This window comes from Rhamphochromis sp. 'chilingali' (assembly GCF_963969265.1).
Source record: "Rhamphochromis sp. 'chilingali' genome assembly, chromosome: 18".
In the NCBI taxonomy this organism is placed as follows: domain Eukaryota; kingdom Metazoa; phylum Chordata; class Actinopteri; order Cichliformes; family Cichlidae; genus Rhamphochromis; species Rhamphochromis sp. 'chilingali'.
This window is the reverse complement of record NC_137945.1, coordinates 28997226-29020872: the sequence shown is the minus strand read 5'-3', so window position 1 is coordinate 29020872 and position 23647 is coordinate 28997226. Positions and strand designations below refer to the sequence as shown.

The following is a 23647-nucleotide window of genomic DNA, read 5'->3' as shown; positions in this document are numbered from 1 at the left end:
TGTTCCCCACAAAGTCAAACCCACAGAAAGTAAAATGATGGAATATTTCCTTAAATCAAAAAGCAGCAGTGTGATACTTTTCAGGTGACTGGAGCAACGGCGTTGTTAGAATAAAACAACACAACTGTTTTAGTTTTCCATTTAGGCAGAAGAGGGAGAAATCCGAGCTTGGCGCCTCAATGAAAGCTCATATGTGGCCGACTGTAGGCTGGTCTGTCCGAGGTGAAAGAAGCAGCGAAGGATGGAGAGCGAGCGAGCGAGTGAACTGAGTTTGTCAGCTTTTTAAACCTTGAAATTGATTCTTCTTCTGGGTTCTTTTATTCTAATGACAGGCTAATCCCCCTCTGCTGTTTCCTTCTGTTATAAATAGAGCCTCTTATTTCCCTGCTCCGCCGTGCGCCGCTTCTGAAAATTAGCACTCATGATGAGTCTGCGCTCTCAGCAATCAATTTGCCACAGTAAGTCCTTCCAAAAAGGTTACCTGTGGCAACTGAGCCCCAGTCACGTTAACTTTGAATTTGCCGCTCCTGCCAATTTTGATTCAGCTAATTAAATAAATGGCTCCGTCTGGAGAGTCAGCTGAATGAAATGTCAAAATATTGATGTCGAACGCTGACGTGATTTCAGGGTGCTTGTCATAAGGAGAGGAGGAGCGTGGCTGGTAGAGGGGGGGTGTCAGCCTCAGGGCTACTGTAATCCTATTTGTAGAGATCTGCTTATTTATGAGGCTGTAAGTTATTCTTGCTCAGCGTGGGCTATCCATCACAGTTTGGTTGTCTTATTCTGGCCTGCTACAGTCACACAGCTAAGAAGTGTAATAGCAGAGTATGTGATTATCAGATGGAGCTCTGTTATCTAGTCACTCACATCATGACGCTGGGGTAAACTGCTCAGAGTTAGCCCACCAGGCCTCTTTCTGGCCGAGTCAAGGAATGTTTCTTTTTCTCTGCTCACGTTTCCTCCGCCTGCTTCCTTCTGACTTCACCTCTCACCTGCCGCCTCCTGCTCCCGCTAACAGGCTCAGAATGCCTAAAATTAAATACTTCACGCTTCATACAGTGTGTCTGACCGTGTCTAAAAGCAAAAGTGTTTATAGCTGTTCTGAATGTCCAAAGTTGAAAGTGGTGCAGAGAGCATGCCATCATCCTCCAGGCAGCATCCCACTGCCTCCTAAGTCTCTTTCCAAGAGCTCCTGTCTTTTTGTGTGCTTGATGCAGTGAGTCACAGAGATGGAAATAAAGGAGCCGGTGTGCTCTTCAAAAAACAGAAGGCTGTCGGCAGGTCGGACGGCATCTGAACCTTCCTTCCTCCACACCTCTTGCTACGTGGTGTCCGAACATTTCTGCAGCTTTCTGCAGCACTCTCAGCTCGCAGCACTGCACGTGGCTGTTCAGTTTTCATGTTTACAACCATGGGCATCACCACAAGTGGCTTCCGTGCGAAGCCGTGTGAAAACGTGTGTCATTATCCCCACAGTTACACAATTATCCCTTATCGCCTCTCCACGACATCCGCAATGCCACCCCGCCTTCGAGTGCCACCATTTGAGAAAAAAAGGTGCAAAATGTTTCTGTCTGACGGTCAGAGGCACGTCATATAAACTAGTTGTTTTCAAGCACACTTTGAGCCCGAGGGTTCACACTCGTATGCAGCTGTTGGTGGAGTAGCAAAGAGCAGTATAGTGCACACAGTGCCATCCAGATCCTACTGTGCCTGCCAATCAAATACATAAAGTTTATATTTAATTGAAAAGGTTTATGAAATGAAATACTTGGTATGCAGTGAGTCTACATATAGCATTAACTGCCCACAAAAAAAGAAGCTAATTATGATAGAGTAAATTCTTCTCGTATATTATTGGATAGAAGTTTACAGCCTTTAAACTCATGGCTCTGTCACTGCAATTTAAATCTTTTTCAGACATCCCCAGTTTTTACCAGGATGACCCTGCAGGAAACATACCCGTCACAGGACTTCCATAACATGTTGGCGCTATAAACTGGCTCTTTGGGTGACTGTTTCTGTTATTTATTCTCATTTTGTGTTTGTTTTAAGGCACAAGCAGGGGAAAAACCTGTGAGCACAGTCTAGGATCTGAATTTAAACTATAAACCTAACTATGTATTTCAGTTATTCAGTTGTAACCAGGTATGCTTTATTTCATCATCTAATGAAGACCAAGAGCTTCCTGTGGACGTTTCAGAATCTACATAGTCTAATTTGTGATAAATGAGATTTGCAGATGATTATTTTCTTTATTTTTTCTGTCACATTTGACAAGACGCACCCATTTGCCGCTTTTGATAACTGGGACCCCCTGCTGATAATAACTTTTCTATTCTACTATGAACTACATCCAGTGGACCTGGAAAGGAAATGCAAATTCACAGCACCTTATTGAGCACATTTGGGTGTTTGTGTTGGCGACTCGGGCAGGTCTGTGGTGAGTCTGGCACGCTGTGGGGTCTCTGGGTTGCTCTGATAGCGCGTGTTCCTTTGAGGCCCCAGCATGCTGCGGATAACGACACCGGCCTCATCCAGAGTCTGATCTCAGGCCAGCTCGGAAGGAGCCAATATTTCAGGCTGCCAGGACCCGAGCATAATAAAGATACACCCACGGTTGATTGGTTGAGCACATGATCAGACGTGTAACATGGGTTTAGATAGCTGATAGTGCCGGTCCTCACTGCTCTGGTTCTTCGCTGGCACACGACGGCACCGCCTGGATGCACCTTCAGAGGATGAGCCCACCCTTCTCGTCTCTCCTTGATCTCCTCTCGCTGTGCCTCTCTGTTCTTTCTGTGCCGCTCTTTCCCCCCCGAAACAGTCTTTCTTCTCAGCCTTCTCCCCTCCCAGTCTCTCATCAGATCCACAGGGCCAGATTTTTATCGCTTTTCTGCGAGTCCTGCGAGGGGAACCTTGAGGGTCTCAGTGGGATCAATTTAAAAGGGAAGCACTTGTCTCTCCTCCTCTCCTTGGCCCTCTCGGCTGATTGGGTCCGCTCGCCAGGAACTTGCAGGCTTTTGATCTCAACCACCCCCGTCATCACCCCCACCGCTGCTCAAAGTTTTTGTCAGAGCTTGGCTCTATGGGAGAGGGGAAAAAATTTTTTGTTCTACTTTCTGAGAAATGCTGGCCCCATCCTCTTTCTCTGCACCTGTGAGAGACCGAGTAACATTTTGTAAACCCACGGGGTGGTACTAACAATCTATGGTTTGACTGACTTCTCTTTGAAGATGTGAGAGTGATCCATCTCTTCAGGTGGAGGTACACCTAAGAGGACCCGTAGTCCTCGAGCAGCTCGCTCAAACAACCTGTGAGAAGTTGCTGGGAGCTGCGATGCATTATTCACAGGGTGTTACAAAGAGAAGGGTACAAGGCGATGCCCGCGAGTGATCCCATGCTGAGCTGCACTGAAGTCGCTCCCCTCTTTGTAGGACATGAAGGAACATTGACCCCACAGCATGGGGACTACCTTAGATTACAATAAACATCCAGGGAGCGCTGTGTCTGGGGTTTTTGATAAAAGGGAATTACTTTATTAGAGCTTGGGTCTTACTTTTAGAATTTCTTATTGTTTTTCTCAAATTTTATTCGATTCAGTTAATGGTGGTGGAGCAAGAAGCAGAAACGTCAGGTTAGGTTACTATACCACTTGTCACAGGATAGGTTCTGATTAAGATTTCGATTTGATCAATTCCAGATACGGCTTTTTCAGTCCTTTAAGGAAACGTTCTCTGATTCCCAGTTAAAAGTAAAAAACTGTATCCAAAAAGCTCATTCCAAAACCTGTAATGAAGGCCAGTGTCAGTTATATTAACAGAAATAATGCTCAGATATGTGACAGCAATAATGAAGTGTAGCATCATTGTGATATGGTGCTGTTACAGCTGGCTTTTTGTAGTCCTCCATATGATTATGTAAGTTTGTTGTGTAATGTAAGTGGTTTGCTGAGAGAAGGGCAGCGTGAACTCTCAGTGTGTTTTTTGGATAGAAGCCAGGCCTCGTCACCCTCCTCCTCATCCACCTCCTCCTCTGTCTCCTGCCAGGTCACCGAGGGTCAAACCAGAGTTTTTCTTGTCCTACCTCGCTGACCTCTCTCTCCTCTTGGGAAACCTCGAGTTACATCTCAGAATTAAAATTCCTGGTAAATTTAGCCAAACCAGGCCACAAGCCTCTTTTGCACGTTTGTTTTTCCAGGCCGTATCGCACGAGCGTCACCTTATTCCTCGCCAAACTGAGTTTCTCAGCGGCTGAGAAGACGGGCCCGAAAGTTCGAAGCAACGTGGTTTGTGAGCGTATCTCACTGTTCAGCGCCCCTTCTTTCCAGGGCTCTTGGGTCCCTGGGTGATGACATCATCGGCGTACTTGTGCACTAATTGAGGTTTAATGCTAGAGTAAAGCGAGTAGGGCTGTAATTTTCCCGCCCTGGCCTGGAATAGAGACGAAAGCTTTTCATGTGGTCGGGGCTAATTCAGGCTGCAGTGCTGCAGCTGCGGGACACCTCACACTTTTGTCCTCCTCTTTCTGCCTAGAGATTAGAAAAATATGGAAAGCAATATGACGGGCTTGGCAATGCCCAGGTTTAGACATACAGAGGAGCTCATATGAGGAGGCACCGCCTCATAGGTAGGTGCATTTAGGTGTAGTTGAGTTGGGGCACACTCGTGTCTAAAAATTGGACTTTTAAATCAAAGTTAAGGTAGTAGGTTTTCCACAACTTTTTAAAATTAGGCTGGGAAGAAACACTGCATCGATGAACTACAGTCACCCCTAATGATAAACAACACAACACCGCATGTTTTATACAGGCTGTCATTACAATCGTATGTACACAAAGCCTAGGTGTAATGGTGTTCATCCTCCCATCTAGGCAAACACAAATACACATGCACACCGACACAAACACAGAACTCAACTTGCTCTTTATCCTATCCGCCATATCAGGGGCTGTATAAACATCAGGTCTGTTTGAAGTAGAAGGCCTTAATCAAGTGTAATCACCGGCATCACTTGCTGGTTACGGGGCTGAGAGGGGACGGGCAGAGAAGGAGGGCAAGACCTGCAGAGACACCTGAAAGCAGCAGGATAGACCAGAGCCGGTGTAATGATCCATATGACAGCAACAGATAACTGCTAACACCAAAACAACTATCATGTAAATCTCTTTGCTTTTACGTATTAAGCTTCTAAGCTGTAATGTCTGTGGACATAAATGAGAAATGTTTAAATCTTGACTTGTGCTGCTTTTCTTTCCTCTAGGTGGCGCACGTTGGTGGCATGTATAGAACTGGTTGGATAATCCCCCCCCTTCTGCAACCTGCAAATTTAAGCGTGCAAGAAAATTTGTAAGTTCCAAAAGACTTTGATCACGTAGAGCAAACCACTCATTTTATCTTAATTTCAAAATTAGTCGAAATGTGAAGATTACAGTTGTCGTCTGCTGAACGTGGTCCTAATACTCCTCCACAGACTATTTAGATTTCAAAACAACTTTGTTTAACTTCTTGTCTCCCTGATAAGAGAGCAAAAGCATCTCGTTTTCATTCAGCCATCTAAACACTCGAGTGAGAACTTCTCCACGATAAATCAGAAATGATGCACAGCAGTGCACCAACACTTCAACAGAAGCTTTTTGGCATGCGGAAGCTGAGCGGCCAGCCCTCGTATGGAGCACTTTTCTCAAGTGAGAATGGAAATAAGCAGTAGATGTCATTGCACATAGCATATCGGTGCCTCTGTAATGTACAGTGGCCCCGAGGTGCGATTTAGAAATGAAAGAATGTTTTGTGATTAACTCTCGGCACAGGCACGCACACATACACACACTGATTCCATTGTACCAGTCGGGTCTAACTGGCCTACGCCTGCGCCAAAGCCTGTTAACTCCAATCCAGAGCGTAGAGGCTGGTAATGAGCACTGTCAGAGCTGACATAACAACCTCCCGCTCTGGGCCTGAACGCTGGAGTCAGAGAGAGAGAGAGAGAGTGAGTGTGTCGGTCTGCGCCGGGCTGATCCTGATTCAGCTGCAGACTGATGGTCAGACCTCACCAGTCTAGTGTAATGTGTGCTAAAAAAAAACCCCCGTCTCCTTTAAATTCAGACTTTCTTTTCTACAAACTGTGACACATGGTGTGAGGTTAGACTTAAATGGCGTTAAAACTCAAAGTATGAAAGACTTTACTTTTAATTCCCCCATACCTGGAAAGAATTACACTCTGCTTTGAAGCTTATTACTTAAGCTTTTAGACCACCTAATCAGAAGGAATTAACTGTTCTTTGAGTGCAGCTGACTTTGAGTTGAAAATAAAGGGTCAGTGTGATATTTATATTCTAAAATATATATGAAGAAAATGCTAAAGATGCTTATTGTGTGCTTTACTCAAGCTTGCATAAACGTTTTCTCAGACGTGCCGTGAGTGCACTCTTGAGATATGAGGTGTTCTGTACTGTCGCGTATTTGTCCTCAAGGTTAGCATCCCGGCTCATTAGAATCAGCTTGTTTAGAGCGGATGACTCGCTGTGTTGTCTGATTCGAGATGAGGCAGCAAGAAAACAAATGCAGCCCTCACGTTCCAGCATCGCGTGTCCTGGCCTCCTATTTCTCAATAATTTATCCAGACAACTAGAATGATTATTATATGAATATGCACTAAAAATTCCATTCTTGTGCTCTTTCTCTCCAAGTTTGTGCATGTCAGTGTGTAGAGAGTGCGAGCGAACACGGAGCTGTGTGTATGCAGCACTTTTCCGCCTGAAACAAAGGAGGTGTCAGAGCGAATTAGCCCCCCTACAACTGAACGCCCAGAGAGCTTAGAGATGCACCACAGGTTCTGCTGAGTCGCACATGAGCCGCGGTGTCTGCTCCCCTCCTCCTCCTTTTGCCCCACCCCTGCCCCATTCCCCCCCTCCGACTCCTGAGTTGCTCTAACAAGGTTGTTGGAGGAGGATAAGGCGTGTTAAATGAATAATTTACACAGAAGAGCGCTCCTTATTTATTTAATACGGCTGGATCTGACTGAGTGGGCAGCCTGTGTCCCCAACTGCTGAGACACTGTTGGCTAAACGAGCACTCGCTCAGCTTAATGGAGGGTCAAAGCGACAGGCGTTTAGAGCGAGCGAGGGGTTGCAAGAGAGAATTTGTTGATATAGTGTGTGTGCGCGCAAACTTCTGAAACAGGCCATGCAGAGCCATGCTAGGGTGTAAAACTTGTCACTCCTGTGCAGTCTGTTATCACACCAGTTTGCTCTTTAAATTTCTGATCAGCTACCACAATATTTCTCCAGATAATTAATGGAATACATTTATGCTTTTTCAACATTAAATTAAATCAATGGGATTTTAAATATTTCATGTTTTTTTTTTTTAGTAGTTAAAATAAGTTAAAGTAATTAAAATAATTGCAATTTATAGATTAATTTTACTCAAGGTATTCTCACTAATTATTTTTATTGTCTCTAGATATAATAACTTTATTTTTTACACCATAATCACAGATTAGAAACAAGAAGGGTGATTGTTGTGTTTGTTTTAATGCTAATTAAAATATCTTAAAGCTAAAACAGTTTCAACCCTGCTAGTTAGCGTGCCAGTTAGATAGCATATTTAGAGTTATTGAGGCTATTGAGTCTCTCTAGCTAACTAGCTAGCTAGTTAAATTTGGCTACTATAACAAAAAAAAGTCAGCTTTTTGCTCCTCACATACTAGTACTACAGCAAAACTGAATTAGCTGTCTGCTAAGATGGGTTCTTTATTTTTGATGCAGAGTAATAATACAGTTTTGACCTTGCTAGTTAGCTTGACCGTTAGCATATTCTGAACTACTGTGTTATTAGGTGGGGTAATTATTATTATTAATTGTTGATTGGCTTATTTTTCTCATTTTATTTTATTTTTTTAAATAATTCTTTAAACTTTATTCTTTATTTCCTGTTATTTATTTTTTATCCCACATTATAATTTTGATCCCTTTGGGACTCCATAATCCACCACATCTGTGTCACCATTTACCAAAATTTTGTGATTGCTTTGACTTTGTCTATAAAAATGAGTGAAAGGGTTGATGTGTCTTCACAGGAGGAGTGCGGAGACTGGGGGGGAGGGGACCACAACCTGGGCACCAACCAGAAAGTGAGCAGCTGAAAAGGAAGGAAAGATCATCCAATCGGTAAACACCTCAGGTCTACGTCAGTTGTTTTAAGATAAACTTTATTGACCCCATGCAGAGACATTGAAGTGCTACACCAGCACACAGCAAAACATTGTACCTGCTGCTTTCAGCCGATGACTTAAAAACACTAAGAAGTTAAGGAAAGTTTGAATTAAAAATTGGACTAGAGAATGAAATTATGTGATGGCTGTAGAGAGCAGGGTTTACTGTCATTATGTTAGGATTTTAAAACATTTTAGAGATATCAGAAAATGTCAGTCGTGTTCCATAATTAAAGATCGGCTCTCATTCTAGTAGCAGAGATGGATTAATCAGGGTATGGCAAAAATCCCTGAAAGACCTGGGTAGCTCTGGGGTTTCCTCCTCCTCATCTTCCTGTGGACAGAGACGGTCTCACTCAGCAGAAGCATCACAGCACCACAGTTCTTGTGTGTGTGTGTGTGTGTGTGTGTGTGTGTGTGTGTGTGTGTGTGTGTGTGTGTGTGTGTGTGTGTGTCCATCCCAGGGGAATGAAATCCCCCAGCTCACACTGACCTCATTATAAAAATAGCTCGTCCATCCAGCCATCACATATCCCACATTTCCCCTCTCTTCCTCGGCCTCTTAGATACGTGGCAGTCCTCCCTACCTTCCTCTTTCTCATCTCTTCATCAGTGTTTGAGGTGGACTTAACGTGAGATTAAAAGCTTATGCAAGTCCGTGTAACGCCAAGGTTTCCTTCCCCTGTCATTAGTTTTGTGTCCCTAATCTGGGGATGTCTTTTAATCATGCAACATCTCAGAGCAACATTAAAGATTGCGTATTACATAATCAGTTAACGCTGCTTCTTGGTAGGGTAGAGATTCCAAGCTGTTTCGACGTTTTTCCACAGACTTCCTGTCTTTTCTTTTACCTGGTCCACCGCCTGCCAGAAGAGAGGAATCCCTCCCACTGGAGTGAGCAGCGTCTGGTTAATTTAACAGCAGCATCAGTGATTATTACAGTCCGAGTTCGCCTTTGATCCTGCCAGACAGCATTTGTCTTAGTTGGGTTTTATAATCCAACAGAGACTCCTTAGCAGATGCTCGATTTATGGACTGTGAACAAAGACTGAGATAGACAGACAATTTCTGAAGACATCATACATGGAGATAAAGGCGATTTGACCATTCCTGCTGAGGTTTAGTAAAGCTCACAGTTAAACACAGTCACCAGTGGGAGATGTTTGTCAGCCACTGAGCCACTCTGCTGGAGCAGCTTAGGCTACTGCAGGAATAATCATTAGAGTGCAAATGATTACAAATCACTTTGTTCTACAGTTTGTTATTTATTTTTTTTAGAAACAGAGTTATAGTGTACTTAAACATTGCAAAATTACTGTTTCTCAGGAAACTAATTTCTGGTGCATTTAACACTTAAAGAGTGTGTGTAATAAAGAAATCAAACAGTTTAACAAACTTAGGAAATATGAACCTTATCCAGTAAGTCTTTTGTCACAAAGTCTGTCACTTTGAATCTGAATGCTAAGCTTTAAAACACGCAATCATAGGCCGCAGAATGAAATCTGAGCTGATGTTCGAGCGCAGTAGCTTTTTGCAGACAGAAAGATCTTCTTTTCTCCTCGTGGATCTCTGCCTGCTTTGAGTTTCGAGTAGTGTTGATAAAATAATGATTTTCCTTTTGAATTTTTAAAAACGCCTCATTCTGAGTATTTTGAAATCATTTCAGGTTTCAATTTTACATTAACTGTACGCCCATACATTCACGCTTTCTACACGCACACACACATTATCCACACAGCCTGAGTACAGAGGAGGAAATGGTTTATCTCAGAGGCTTTAAAAAAATGCAAAACCTCGACAAGTTCATGAAATGTCCATAAGAAAGTATAAAAACATTTTTATATCCCAGTTTTTTTATTCCATGCTATCAGAAATTCTGGAATAGTGTCTCTACAGAACATGATCCATAATGTTCTTGCAGGGGAGGGTGCTGCTGCCGATGATTGTGATTGATTAAGCAAACACGCTGTCATTTCATAACAAAAGCACCCACAGCAAACACAAAGCCCAGTGTCTGGCACAAGCGCTGATAGCACACAAACAATTATCACATGCAGCGGAGCAATCTGAAAAATGACTGTGTGGGTTGCTGTATGCAGTTATGTGCCAACATAACAAGCATTAGGCTGATTAGAATTCCGACATCAAACTTCCTATAGAGTAAAGTTACCTCGGTTTTTTCCCCTTGCCTGTGTAGAAATGGACTGCAAAGGCTGCTTTGGCTTCTCAGTCTGTTGGACATAAAATCTTGGGCACAATTGCTGTTAGCAAAATCATGAACCTTTCTGTAAGAAGGAACTTTCAGTGGGAGTAAAGCTACTGACCAGAACTCCCATTCAAGATTCACCCATTGATCTGTCTCACCTTGGATTAGACGGTTTCATACAAAACAATAGTCACAAGTCAGCAATGCACATACTGTGTTTTAAAGGTCACTTAGAGATTTATTTAAGATCAGGTCCCTTTTATAAATGGTTCCATTTGGTTTCTGTTATATGCTAGTAGTTACTGTACGTAAAATAATATAATAGAAGTTTAAATTTTAAAGGATGCAGGTCAATTTGTTAGCTTTAATGTGGATAAAAAAACGAATTATCAGCCGAACAAAGAGGATAAACTGGAATTATTAGCATAAAGTGTGTTTGGCTAGCTAAAAGTATAAATGGTTACATTTGCCAGCTAAGCATCAAATAGTGGACCTGGCTAACAAGGTGAATGGATGAATTGTTACAACTTCTGGCTGCAAATGATGCAAAGGTGTGCCGCGAATGGTCCCTACAGACAAAGATTACCTGTTATATGTAGCAGTAACTAAAAGGCTGGATCCAGTTTATAATGAGCACATTTGAAAGTCACAGTTGTTGTTAGTAACAGCGTTCCTGAGCCCATGTGACGTGTTTGTTGAATCCCAAAGGTTGGGATGCAATGTTTTAAGTGATGCAATGAGGTACATTCATCACTTGTGTGAGTGTACTTGTTTGCGTTTACCTCTCCTTTGTAACATTACCTTCTTACCTACACATCCTGCAGCTTACCCCCCCCCCCCCCCCCCCCCCCCCCCCCACCACCACCAGAAAGACAATTCAACGTTAAATATGGAAAAGCTGCCTCACATTGACCTGTTTTTGTTTTAACTGTTGGATTCATCTGCATTTCTTTTGATCTCACACTGGGTCTCAAGGAGCAGGCGTCATTAAGAAGGTTCACACAACATTTTTTCTTCCTCTCAACATGGCCAAAGCTCCAGTATGTGAACCCTTCTCTGGCAGTGCCCTTTACTCCCCTGCAAGCCCCTTAAAGTCCTCTGCTTTGCTACGCTCCCTTTGCTTCAGTGCTTCAGTTGGGTTGAAAGCCAAAACCATTCTTGTCTGTCCTTCACCGCTAATCTGACGTGTTCGTGTGTTGTGTTGCCCTTGGGGTGGGTTACCTCCACCTCCACCCCCTCCATCTCATCTCTTCTCCTCCCCACCTTGCTGTTTATCCATCTCTGGGCTCTTCGCGTCCCTGAACCTGCTCTAATTAGCATCCCACACAACACTGTTTATTTACTCAGGTACTGGCAGAAGGGGAGGGAGGCGCGAATGAAAGGGAGAGTTGGAAAAAGGAAGGATGAGGCAGAGAAAGCTGGGAAGTGAGGGAGGGAAAGAGAGGGCTAGGAAACAGGAAGAGAGGGAGAAATGATTCAGAGAATCAAAGAGCTCTGAGACTCTCTCATACCGGATGCATGGCGTAATGATGGTTAGAGAGACGTGATGCAGAAAGTCAAAAGTGAGAGACAGAAATCTTTCCCGCCTCTCCACGCCTCCTCTCTGCCATTTCCAGTGTTTCATCTGAGATGCAGAGTGCCTAAAATTAGCAAGCTGGCAGCTTCCTTCCTTCCTCCCTTCCAGGGCCCCATTAAAGTTCTCCCATTGCGTCGAGTGATCATTAAGGTGGGTCTGGGAGTGCAGGTGTTTTCTTAGCACCCCAGTCAAGGCTGCAGTGGCATCACTTTTCTTCATCGGGGCCAGCGTGAGCAAAAACTCTATGCAGTCTTCATTTGCGGGAGTGTTTGAGCTTTCTCCTTGTGAGTAATGAACATCGCTCAGTCTGTCAGCAAGGATGGAGGAGCATATTAATAAACAATGGACAAAGGAGCAGCAGAGAATAGATAGAAGTGGACAGGCCTTGTTGTTTGAACATCTATGTGTTTGACAATCAGGCGGTTGTACAAATCTTGCGCTCAGTGTCTTGTTCTTTGGTCATGTTACCCTACCCCTTAATGCTCTGTGTCGTGCACCGTTATCCAGCTGCCAGTGAATATCTGTGAGATGTCAGGGCTCAGATTGCTGCTTAAATGGACTGGATTGTACATAATCTCACAAGATGGGTAGTCTTTCCTTTTAAAAAGAATTAGATAAAAAAAGAAAGCTCAAAGTTCAAAGCCTTCATGCTTTAACAAGTCTTTGCAGTCTGCCAGGCACTGGGTATGATTGTGGTGTTGCGAGGTCACCAGGTGAAGGTTAAAGGATTTGACACCCACTTCGCTGGACGTCTATTTTTGCTTGTGCCCGATTCACTGTAAACCTACTTGACTGTGCAGCTTAGCGATTTTGAAATTTCAAACACTGCGGCCTCAGTTGCACCAGTTCCAGCTGGCTCTTTGTTGCATGACTAAAGCCGCTTTCACGCTACATCCCTGAACTTTTATTGGACTTACCCAACAGAGGTGCATGTGGCAACACAAATGTTCCACTGGACACTAAACAGTCTTTAACCAGCCGTCTCCTCAGTACAAAGACTGCGAGAATAGTTCAGCTTCGTGCACTTACCTGAGGATGCATTCAGGGTTTTTTAACCACTTTTCAAATCTTTTTTTCTTGAATGTTGCAGGTCAAATTTCTGGTGTCACAGAACAACAGTTTATGTAATTTCTATTTCAAACTAGACGACTCAGAGTAAGCAAAAGAGAGATCTGATGCCACAGCAGCCACCTAGGCGACCTTCTAGTACAGGGTGGGCCATTTATATGGATACACCATAATAACATGGGAATGGTTGGTAATATTAAAGTCCTGTTTGTGGCACATTAGTATATGTGAGGGGGCAAACTCCTCAAGATGGGTGGTGACCATGGTGGCCATTTAGAAGTCGGCCATCTTGGATACAACTTTTGTTTTTTTCAATAGGAAGAGGGCCATGTGACACATCAAACTTATTGGTAATGTCACAAGAAAAACAATGGTGTGCTTGGTTTCAACATAACTTTATTCTTTCATGAGTTATTTACAAGTTTCTGACCACTTATAAAATGTGTTCAGTGTGCTGCCCATTGTGTTGGATTGTCAATGCAACCCTCTTCTCCCACTCTTCACACACTGAGGAGAAATGCCAGCACAGGCATCCAGTATCCGTAGTTTCAGGTGCTGCACATCTCGTATCTTCACACCATAGACAATTGCCTTCAGATGACCCCAAAGATAAAAGTCTAAGGGGGTCAGATTGGGAGACCTTGGGGGCCATTCAACTGGCCCACGACGACCAAACCACTTTCCAGGAAACTGTTCATCTAGGAATGCTCGGACCTGGCACCCATAATGTGGTGGTGCACCATCTTGCTGGAAAAACTCAGGGAACGTGCCAGCTTCAGTGCATAAAGAGGGAAACACATCATGTAGCAATTTCACATATCCAGTGGCCTTGAGGTTTCCATTGATGAAGAATGGACCCATTATCGTTGTACCCCATATACCACACCAAACCATCGCTTTTGTTGTTCCAACAGTCTTGGAGGGATCCATCCAATGTGGGTTAGCATCAGACCAATAGCGGTGGTTTTGTTTGTTAACTTCACCATTCACATAAAAGTTTGCCTCATCACTGAACAAAATCTTCTGCGTGAACTGAGAGTCCTGTTCCAATTTTTGTTTTGTCCATTCTGCAAATGATCTGGGTCATCCTCGTTGAGATGCTGCAGTAGCTGGAGTTTGTAAGGGTGCCATTTGTGAGTAGCTAATATCCGCAGAAGGGATGTTCAACTAATGCCACTCTCCAGTGACATGCGAGTGGCGCTGTGGGCTCTTGCTGAATGAAGCTAGGACAGCCACTGATGTTTCTTCATTAGTGGCAGTTTTCTTGCGTCCACATTTTGGCAAATCCAACACTGAACCAGTTTCACAAAACTTAGCAAGCAGTTTGCTAACTGTAGCATGGGAGATGGGTGGTCTCGTAGGGTGTCTTGCATTGAAATCTGCTGCAATGACCCGGTTACTGCGTTCACCAGATATCAACACAATTTCAATCTGCTCCTCACGTGTTAACCTCTTCGACATGTCAATGGCTGTGAACAAAGAGAAACTTGTAAATAACTCATGAAAGAATAAAGTTACGTTGAAACCAAGCACACCATTGTTTTTCTTGTGACATTACCAATAAGTTTGATGTGTCACATGGCCCTCTTCCTATTGAAAAAACAAAAGTTGTATCCAAGATGGCCGACTTCTAAATGGCCACCATGGTCACCACCCATCTTGAGGAGTTTGCCCCCTCACATATACTAATGTGCCGCAAACAGGACTTTAATATTACCAACCATTCCCATGTTATTACGGTGTATCCATATAAATGGCCCACCCTGTATACTTGTTGGAGATTGGTGTCCACAGTGGGGCTTGCCAAATCCTGGTTTGCTTCCTTACTGGTGAAGGCAGCTTCTGCTGCTGTACATCTACGAGTATCAATACTTTTATGTGTTTAACCTACTGTACCTGTGCCTACTACCAGGTAAACAAAGCTAAGAGATCTTGTCAATGACGGTTCTTCTTTGTGGATTTCAGTGCAAATAGTGCAGTTATGTAGTTATGCAGTACTGTGAAGCACTATGGTCAACACTGTTGTTTTAATATGTGCTATATAAATAAATTTTGATTTGATTTTGATTTGATGTACAGTCTTGGATGGCAGTTTCTTAACTAAAATGGTCCCAAGTGGCTGTCCTGTAACACGTCTTGTCATCTCTGACAGCTCTCGTCCCTCTCTTCTTTCCTTTTCTCCTCCAGCTCCCCTCTGCTTTTCCACCACTGTTTAGTGCTGTTTGACCTGCTCAGAAGGGCCCAAATGTCACAGCAGAGGGAAAGGTCAGGTAACGGTTTTAGTGCTGAGCAAAGTCTGGACGGCTAACACAGCGCTGGATGCCCGAGGGCGTCGAGGCGGGGGAGGAGGGCCACGTTAACACTTCCGACCTTGAATACACACACACCTACCTCTACACAGTTACGTGCACTTTGACACACTGCTGTCACCTCGCATCCGTGTCGACGTCACTCAGCTCAGAGCCGGGAGCCACATCAGCTGCGTGCAACGTGGCCGCGTCTGTTTATGTGTGCTCGTACGCTCATTTGGGTCATCTGCAAGCACGGATGATTGAGGACGCTATGGCTTCCCGGGGAATGACGCATGGCCTCGCTGTGGACATCGGGTCACAGGTCGCTGGCTGTCGGGGGTTTACAGGATCCTGCTTTTAAAGGGCAGGACCTCCATTTTTTTACTGACCACTTTGGAATCCTTTTGAATAGAAAATTATTTGGATTCATATAAAAAGGACGAGTGCGTACACTTCCTTATTTTGCAAGTGAATGAAAGCAAAACACAGAGAGTCTGAGTTCAGTGTGTTCTGTACGGTGAATGGCAGATCAGTGGTGGGATTTCTTTATTGATTAATCTACATCCACATGCAGGGCAGAGCAGCCGGATCCTAATTGGAATGGATTTCTCTCTTGCATTGATTTGCTCAGGTGACAGTGGATGACATATGTGTGTGTGCGTGCGCTGAATACCATATGGTGTTCTGATGTTCTGTCTTACAACAGCTTTCGCTGTTTGTTGTCCGGTGAAGAGGTGAAAAGGAGCAGCTGGATGTTGGCAGCGTGTGCGCCTCTTCTTTGGCTCTCTCATTCAGAAGCACTCTGAGATAAAGCAAGAACACTGACTTCATTACCCCATGACTGCTTTCATGCTTTCACCCACACACACATGCATATACGAGCTGGTGCGCAAAAATGAGTAGTTAGCATGCATGCAGGCAGAAGCAATGGAGCACAGATAACTTTACACAGGAGGGAATGATGTCATTTCCTCTTGGATGCATTTTTGGGTTTTTTTTATGTTTTTGCATCTTAACAAAGGCAAGAAAGGTTTATCTTTTTAACTAACTCTCTCACATTTACTTATCCCACACATAATGTGTGTGTGCGTGCAAGAGAGAGGGGGCTACTGAGAGATGGCCGCTGGACATGGCTTCTCACAGCCGACTGGCCCCGACCCCCCATGATCTGCTCTCTTATCTAGTCCAGATCCTGGCCTTTCATCTGGGCTAAAACCTGGGGGAGCTTGGCCTCTGCTGTTTTTTAAGTCTTCTCTCTCTCTCACACACACACACACACACACACACACACACACACACACACACACACACACACACACACACACACACACACACACACACACACACACGCAGTCTCATTCCAGACCCCCTCCATCTCCAGACTCTATCTGTGAGTCCCAGATGAGCATTGCTCTCACCTACAAGAAGAGATAACAAACCTCACACTCCTCTGCTCTCCTTTCCCCAAAATACTTCAGATTTGATTTCTTCAAAACTCACTGTGAGGGGAAAAAAAAGAAATTACCTCCCCTTTCTCCCTTTCTTATTGTCTGCTTCGTTTTCATGTGAGAATTGGGTTTTTTTTAATGGTTTTTTTTTTTTCTTTTTTCGAGATGTGGTTGTTGTTATGTTTGGGTCCTTGCCACCGCCTTCATAGATAGGAAGCAAAATGCTGCACTCTGCAGTTTAAACAGTAGTTGTTTGGCTAAAAGCGAGACAAAGCAGAATCACAGAACGCATCGGGGATGCTCCCCAAACACGGTGCTCTTCATGTTTTGACACTGAACAAAGTGGCGCTTTCAGCTCTCACTAAATTGCATTACTGCCTAACAATAGGTGGGTTGTTTTGGCTGGTCGGCCAGTCGGTCTTGGCTGGACCAGATCTTCATGTGACCAGCGTTCAGCTGTGAGAGCATGAGCTGACGTTTTTGTGTGTGTGAGTAAAGCGTCTGCAGTTCATACCGTGTCATTCCATTCCAGGTGGATGCCTGGCCCGTCCCCACTCTGCCCTGCTGCTCACCCCTGACCTGTTTCCAGCATAAACACCAGATCCTCACCTCTCACCCCTCTGGCTTTACCTGATAATCTGTCTCTGTGGAGCAACCCCCCTCTTTCTCACACACACACTATCGTTTTTCTTCTTTCTTCCTTAGTTTCTTACATTCTCTCCAGAAACCAGATTTCTGCATCACCCTAGCAGTGACCTCTGACCCCAGTCAGATCGGAGCAGTTGGCGTTTTGAATCTAGCAGCAGTTTGAGTAGCATCAGTGACCTGCTTGCACATTTGTCTCTTAGCCTTGTTGTGTTATGCCCCCTCGAGTCAAAGCTGCATAACAGTTAAGGTGAATGGGGTTCGCATTCGAAGACATTTTTCTTTACAGGAGCATGTCGGCCATCAGTGTGTGGATGAGTTATTTTGGAAAGTGTTCACAGGCCCTTCACGTTTTATGAATTAAATGCACTTCTTGCTTATTTTTCTGCACACAATAAATCACATTTACAAAGCAAAGACTTCTTTGTAATTACTGTGAATTTTATTTAATGAGCAATCTTTGTCACGGCACACTAATCTGAGCTTTACTGAGGTGAGTCTGGTTTACATTGATGCTAGCTTAGGTCACACGATTAGCAGGCGAACATGGCGCAAAGGTGAAATGGAGCGACCGATCCAAAGCCCTCTGCTGTGCATCTTCCACGACTTTCCTGTCCACTCTCCACTGTCTATAAAAATGAAAGGCCCAAAAAAATAACACATTAAAAAATATTATCTTTCCAATTTACATATGGCATCATCACCCAACCCCTCCTTTTTCTTTCCTTTTTTTTGGAGGACTGCACATAAGTGCACTTCTGTAGCCTGTGCTTTGTTGGAGTTTATCCATTCTCTATACGTAGACAAAGAGTGGGCACGTAGCAGGACCATCCTTGAATTAAGATCCAGCTTTCTTTCCATGCCCTCCTGGGTTTTAATTGCACCTTAGAACACATATGCATCAACACTACAATGAGCGGGTGGAGGGAGGTTTGGAGTCTTCTCCCACCCCCATTCTCTGCGGCCTGCTGGAGCGGGAGGGCTAGTAGGAGGAGTTGGCCGTCCGACTGCGGTCTGGGGTGTGGGGCCTCCCTGCTGCTGCGGAGTCGGGGTGGTCTGCCTCTCCCCACCGCAGGGAAAAGGGTAACACCACCTGGGTCTGGGTGCAATTCCCCCCTCCAGGGGCAAGGGTACCTAGACCCGGTTTGTAGAGTACGCTTGGGGAGTGTGATTGTGTGTGTCTCTTTATGTCTGTCTCCACGTTGGTTGAGTGTGGAGTGAGTGCATATGAGAGCATGAGGGTGGGAATGGATGTTTGTGTCTGTGTGTGCCTGTATGTCTGTGTCTATATGTCAGGTTGGGTATCAGACGCCACCTCTCTGGGGACACCTCAGGCCCTCCAAGGTTTGGAGGCCTATCTCCACCCACCACCACTTCCCCTGCCGGTGGCGGACTCCCTCAGGTGTCGGTGTGTTGGTGGTTCTTTGTGTCTGGGGGTGGGCGTCCGGGTACACACCGGCTCACTCCTTGGCGGCCGCTTGTCGGGGCCTGGGGCTCGCTCGGGCCCCTTTGGAGGTGGGGTGCCCCCGGCCTCTCGGCCTGGGGCTCGGTCACTCAGGCGCAGCTGGGGGCCGGCGGAGCTCACGGGCGCGTCACTGCAACTCCCCCTGACTTCTGCTCCGCGGCTGCTGGGCGAGCCCTCATCTGGGACTCTCCTCAGCTCTTACTGGAACAGTGGCGCGGCTGCTCCTCTGTTGGTCTTCCTTGGTCTCTTGTGTTCTGGGGGCCTCTGGATGTCTGGAGTTTTGATCTCCTCCATACCCGCTTCACACCCTGGAGGACGGGGCTGTGGCCCCCCCACACTCCCTAGCAGATCATTACATGGAGAAACCTTTGGAATGCAAGCATGCTGATCCACACAGGTATGCACAAATGGGTATTCACAGACGCGGACTAAAGCTTTCTTGGCTGCTGCCTCAAAGCGCACTGTGCGCTGTCTATCTTGCGTGCTGCACAATATCGTTTATTATTTAGTAAATATTGATATCTATGACTAGCTAGTTTATTGTGATGGTGCTTTGTTTTCTCTATTATTATGTTACTCTTTGTTGTTTGCTGTCTCCTCTGTTTGTTTTTTTTGTTTGTTTTTTTTTTTTTCTCCATACAGGTGACCCAGGAGTTCTTTTTTTTTTTTTTTCTCTCTCTTCCCCCCCCTTCTCACCGTCTCTTCTCCCCTTTGGTTTTCTTTCTTTCTCTCCCCCTCTTTCTCTCATTCATTCCCCCTGTCCTATTTATTAAAAAAAAAAAAAAAAAAAAAAAAAATGACAAAGGATGAACTGAAGCTCTGCCATCACGTAATGTCGCATACTGCTGTTTCTGATGTCATTTAAAAGAGAAAAAAAAAAAAAAAAAAAAAAAAAGATCCAGCTTTCTGTTAGGATTTTTCTAATCATCCCTCAAAGATCCAAGGCAGATGGCCAAACCAGATGTAACCAGATTGAAAAAGGCTTTCACTAGGGCTGCTCGATTATGGCAAAAATGATAATCACGATTATTTTCACTGAAATTGAGATCTCGATTATTTGACGATATTTATTTAACAATAACAATGTATTGAATAATGACTTTAAAGATTGTCAAAAAATAATATAAAATAGTGTGCAAATACTGATAACAGTGCAAATGTTTGCAATATAAAAAATAAATGAAAAATGTAAACATCTTTGTTTAGTGAACTTTGCAGTGTTGCTCTGTGGTGCAGCTACGACACTGTAGCAAAGTTTACACACTGTGTCTACTTGATTCACGTCTGACTCCGCGAACCCATAATGTTTCCACACCACTGAAGTTTTTTTTTACCTCTCTTTTCAACCAACGGCAGTCACTCTCCTCTCCAAATAACTTCTGCTTAGCTTTCCGAGCTTCCCTCGGGTCCTCTTAATTGTTGTGACGGGTGTTCGAAATGCAGAGAGGTGCGCTCGATTTGCCACACGGAGCAGTGCGAGAGTAAAGCACGAGGGAGGAGCTAATAATCGGCTTAGTCATTTTTAATGATCGTTGAAAGCCCAGATCGTAATCGTGATTAAAATTCGATTAATTGAGCAGCCCTAGCTTTCACCAATAAAATGGTCAAGAAACACCATCTCCATTTGTTGCAGAGCTCCACTAGTCTGGAGAAACTGTAAGCAGAGCAGCCATCTCAAAAACTCATAGCTGATCAGACCTAGAGTGGACAGACAAAATCTGGCAGGATCCAGATATTGCTCATCACTGGGCCTAATGGGATATTTGGTTAAGTACGCTGGTGCCAGCATCATCCTGTCATGTGTAAAATAACAACTAAAGGTATCTGAAAGCTTTGTCTATCATTTGTGTGTCTACTGAAAATGACATTGCATTCTGTTGTCTTCTTTGATCAGATGTTGAGCCTTGAAATGCTTTTACCTGTGAAACAGAAAACAACAGAACTATTAAAAATTCTAGTTACACTAGCTGGATTTTATTATAGCTTGTGCTTGATTGTAACTGGACATTGCAAAGGGCTGCAGGTCTAGCTTTTAAACAACCGTTGCTCTTGATTTCTGTTCATTTGGTGTCTTTTTGTGTTTGAACACCAAAATAACCTTCTGGGGAGAATAGAGAATGATGACAGGGCAAGTTGACCGCTGCTGTTACATCAACAAGAAATCAAACCCTTGCCCACTCCTTCCTCTTTCTCATTCTCATTTTTGTCTCTTCCCTCTCCAATGTGCCTGAAGTGGAAGAAGGGAGTTTTTAAAATGCAGGTTATGTAGATAGAGGCACATACTGAGACCTGAATCAAATTATGAGCACACGGAGGGAAATTAGCAAACTGTAGAAGGGTTACAAAAATAGCTGGAAGTTTAAAAGTAGCACTTTGACATATATCTGTATTGCCTTCTGTGCAACAGTAAAGGGGTCTGTGTTGTGTCATTGACCCATTCAGTGAAGTGAATTAGCAGATGTGGCCCGAAAGTGTTTTTTAAAGTGTTGTCTTTAGGGCCTCTTAAAATGAGAACAAGTCTTAATTGTGATAACAGTACATTCAGTTCAGTTTAATATGGTTTTATCATGGCCTCCAGATGCTTTATATTGTAAGTTAAAGACACTATAATAATACAGAGGAAACTTCAACAATTAGATCATCCCATACGAGCAAGCAATTGGTGACAGTGGGGAGGAAAAACTCCCCTTTTAACAGGAAGAAACCTCCAGCAGAACAAGGCTCAGGGAGGGACAGATGTGGAGAGGGAGTCTGGACAAAAGAAACAGTCAGAGATTAAATCCTGAAATGAGCTAAAATGAGTCCCACAAATGAATGGAAGTTAGCATGCTAAGTGACAATGGCAGCTCTGTAAAACATTCATATATACCTACCTAACGATCAGGTGGCTGATCGTTAGGTAGGTATTCAGTTTTCAGGCTTTGGATAGGTAATTTTTAGAGTGTAAATTTATACTGTTTTAAGCTTATGAACATAAACGGTGGTCATCAACTTTCAGCTCGACTCACTGGAGCCATCTTACACCAGGACAGTTTTCATAACCCTCCTGATCTCCCACCGCTGGCGCTGCTCTGTTTGCCTAGTGACTGTGCAGTTGTGCTTCAGCTGCCTACATAGGTTGAGCCTTCTCCTTTCTTTGTGTACAAAGTTGCCCAAGGATAAATTCCCTGAACAAAAATCATGAGGAAGTTTCCCCCTTTCTTTCTGTTCCTACTTCTTCCTCCTGCAGTGAATATGGTCTTATAAAACACAGCAACGCAATAACACCACAGATAGAAACTTAATTAATGTACACATTGCAGAATTAATCAACAGGTATTGCCTCAAGTCCATTCTCTCACTTTTTATACCTACATAAAGCACCCAGAGGAACGCACATCCCACAGTTTTATTCCACTCTGTGTTCTGCCAAAGTCACAGTCAAATTGGAATCAACTATCCACACAGAGGAGGAATATCTCCAGCTTTATGGAGTCGTAATGCGGTAGGGGTACTGTATAAATAATCTGTGCACAGAAACACTTCCAGCTGTTAAACAATATGCCCTTTGCCGTTTTTCTCTTCCTCTCCTCCTTTTGAGTGTGCAGGGCTTTGAGCGTGAAAGCAGGCAGGGGGTTTTGTATGGAGAAATGATTTTGTTTAAATATTTGCCTTTTGTAACACCTCCAGATTGTTGCACTTTATGCTGTTTGGTATTACAGAGTGGAGCTGGAACATTGCCTGTATCAAACGGTGCTATTAAGGTTCAGGTTATAATGTGAAATTGAAATCCCAGAGTCTGTTTACAGTTAGGCCTTTTGAAGCATTCCAGTGTAATCTGTCCCTGCTTTTGATATAAAGATAGAGTATTGATATAAATGAAGGGAATTCTGTCTTTGTTTTTAAAACCATACCTGTGGCTTTTGATTGATGGATGGAAACGCTATGGTAGATTGAGATAATAAAGACTTGCTTAAAACCTCACTCTGAGGTTATAGTTTCCCCCACTGTATCAACATAGTCAGAAAGGTGAAACACGGAGTGCAAAGCCTCATCCCCACTGGGCTACCATGAATTGTTATTTGTGAACAAGGGATGATAAAATAAACCCAGGTCTTTTTTTTTCAGGGACATCCTCGTTGCCTTTGGCCAGGTTGAGTAGGGAGCAGCTTTCACGCTCCATTGACTGATCCTTACAGGAAGTGAGGGGGGAGGTAAAAGGAGTCCCTTCACCACAGATCCTCAGCATGTACCTTGACTACATGCTGAGCCCATATCAAAGGGGGCACTCTGTCCTTAGCCTGGGGGACAGAGAGTCTGCTGTTTGGGTCTAGAGAGACATGGGTAATAGGACAGCTTGTCACACTTGTGCATATGCCTGCATTTTACACACTGCACGTTGCTGCTGTCTTGCTTGGGTTGCAAAGTAGCGACACCACAAAAAAAAAGAAAGAAAAGGAGACCGTATGCAGAGGGGTTGCATTTATATTAAGGTCCGAACCATCAACCACAATGACATGAACTCTAACCAGTTCTCACTAACAGTGCAGTGAGAATACTTAAATTTTGGCTTCTGAAAATTGTTCTTGCATCAGGAGTAAAAAATGCATCCAAAATATATCTCCCGCCCATTCTGACCACATCTTGTTGCCGTCTGTAGACCAAACCAGTTTAAGCCTGCGCACGTGCTACGTGTTGCAGTGTTGACTTTCATTGTTCATGTGGAAAAATCTTGCCTCGTTCATAGACAAAATC

The 23647-nt window shown here is 44.0% G+C and overlaps 1 protein-coding gene across 3 annotated transcripts in view; it reads left to right on the top strand.

The window, feature by feature from the left end:
* The window catches only part of znf438 (zinc finger protein 438), a 58403-nt gene that overhangs the window by 25461 nt on the left and 9295 nt on the right, over positions 1 to 23647 (top strand). For 2 of the 3 annotated variants that reach the window (XM_080864502.1, XM_080864503.1), the window contains 2 exons: positions 5263 to 5348; positions 8080 to 8170. The gene's annotated coding sequence lies outside the window, so the exon portion shown is untranslated. Of the gene's footprint in view, positions 1 to 5041; positions 5159 to 5262; positions 5349 to 8079; positions 8171 to 23647 lie in introns of those variants that run through there. The other variant, XM_080864504.1, reaches the window with a different exon arrangement.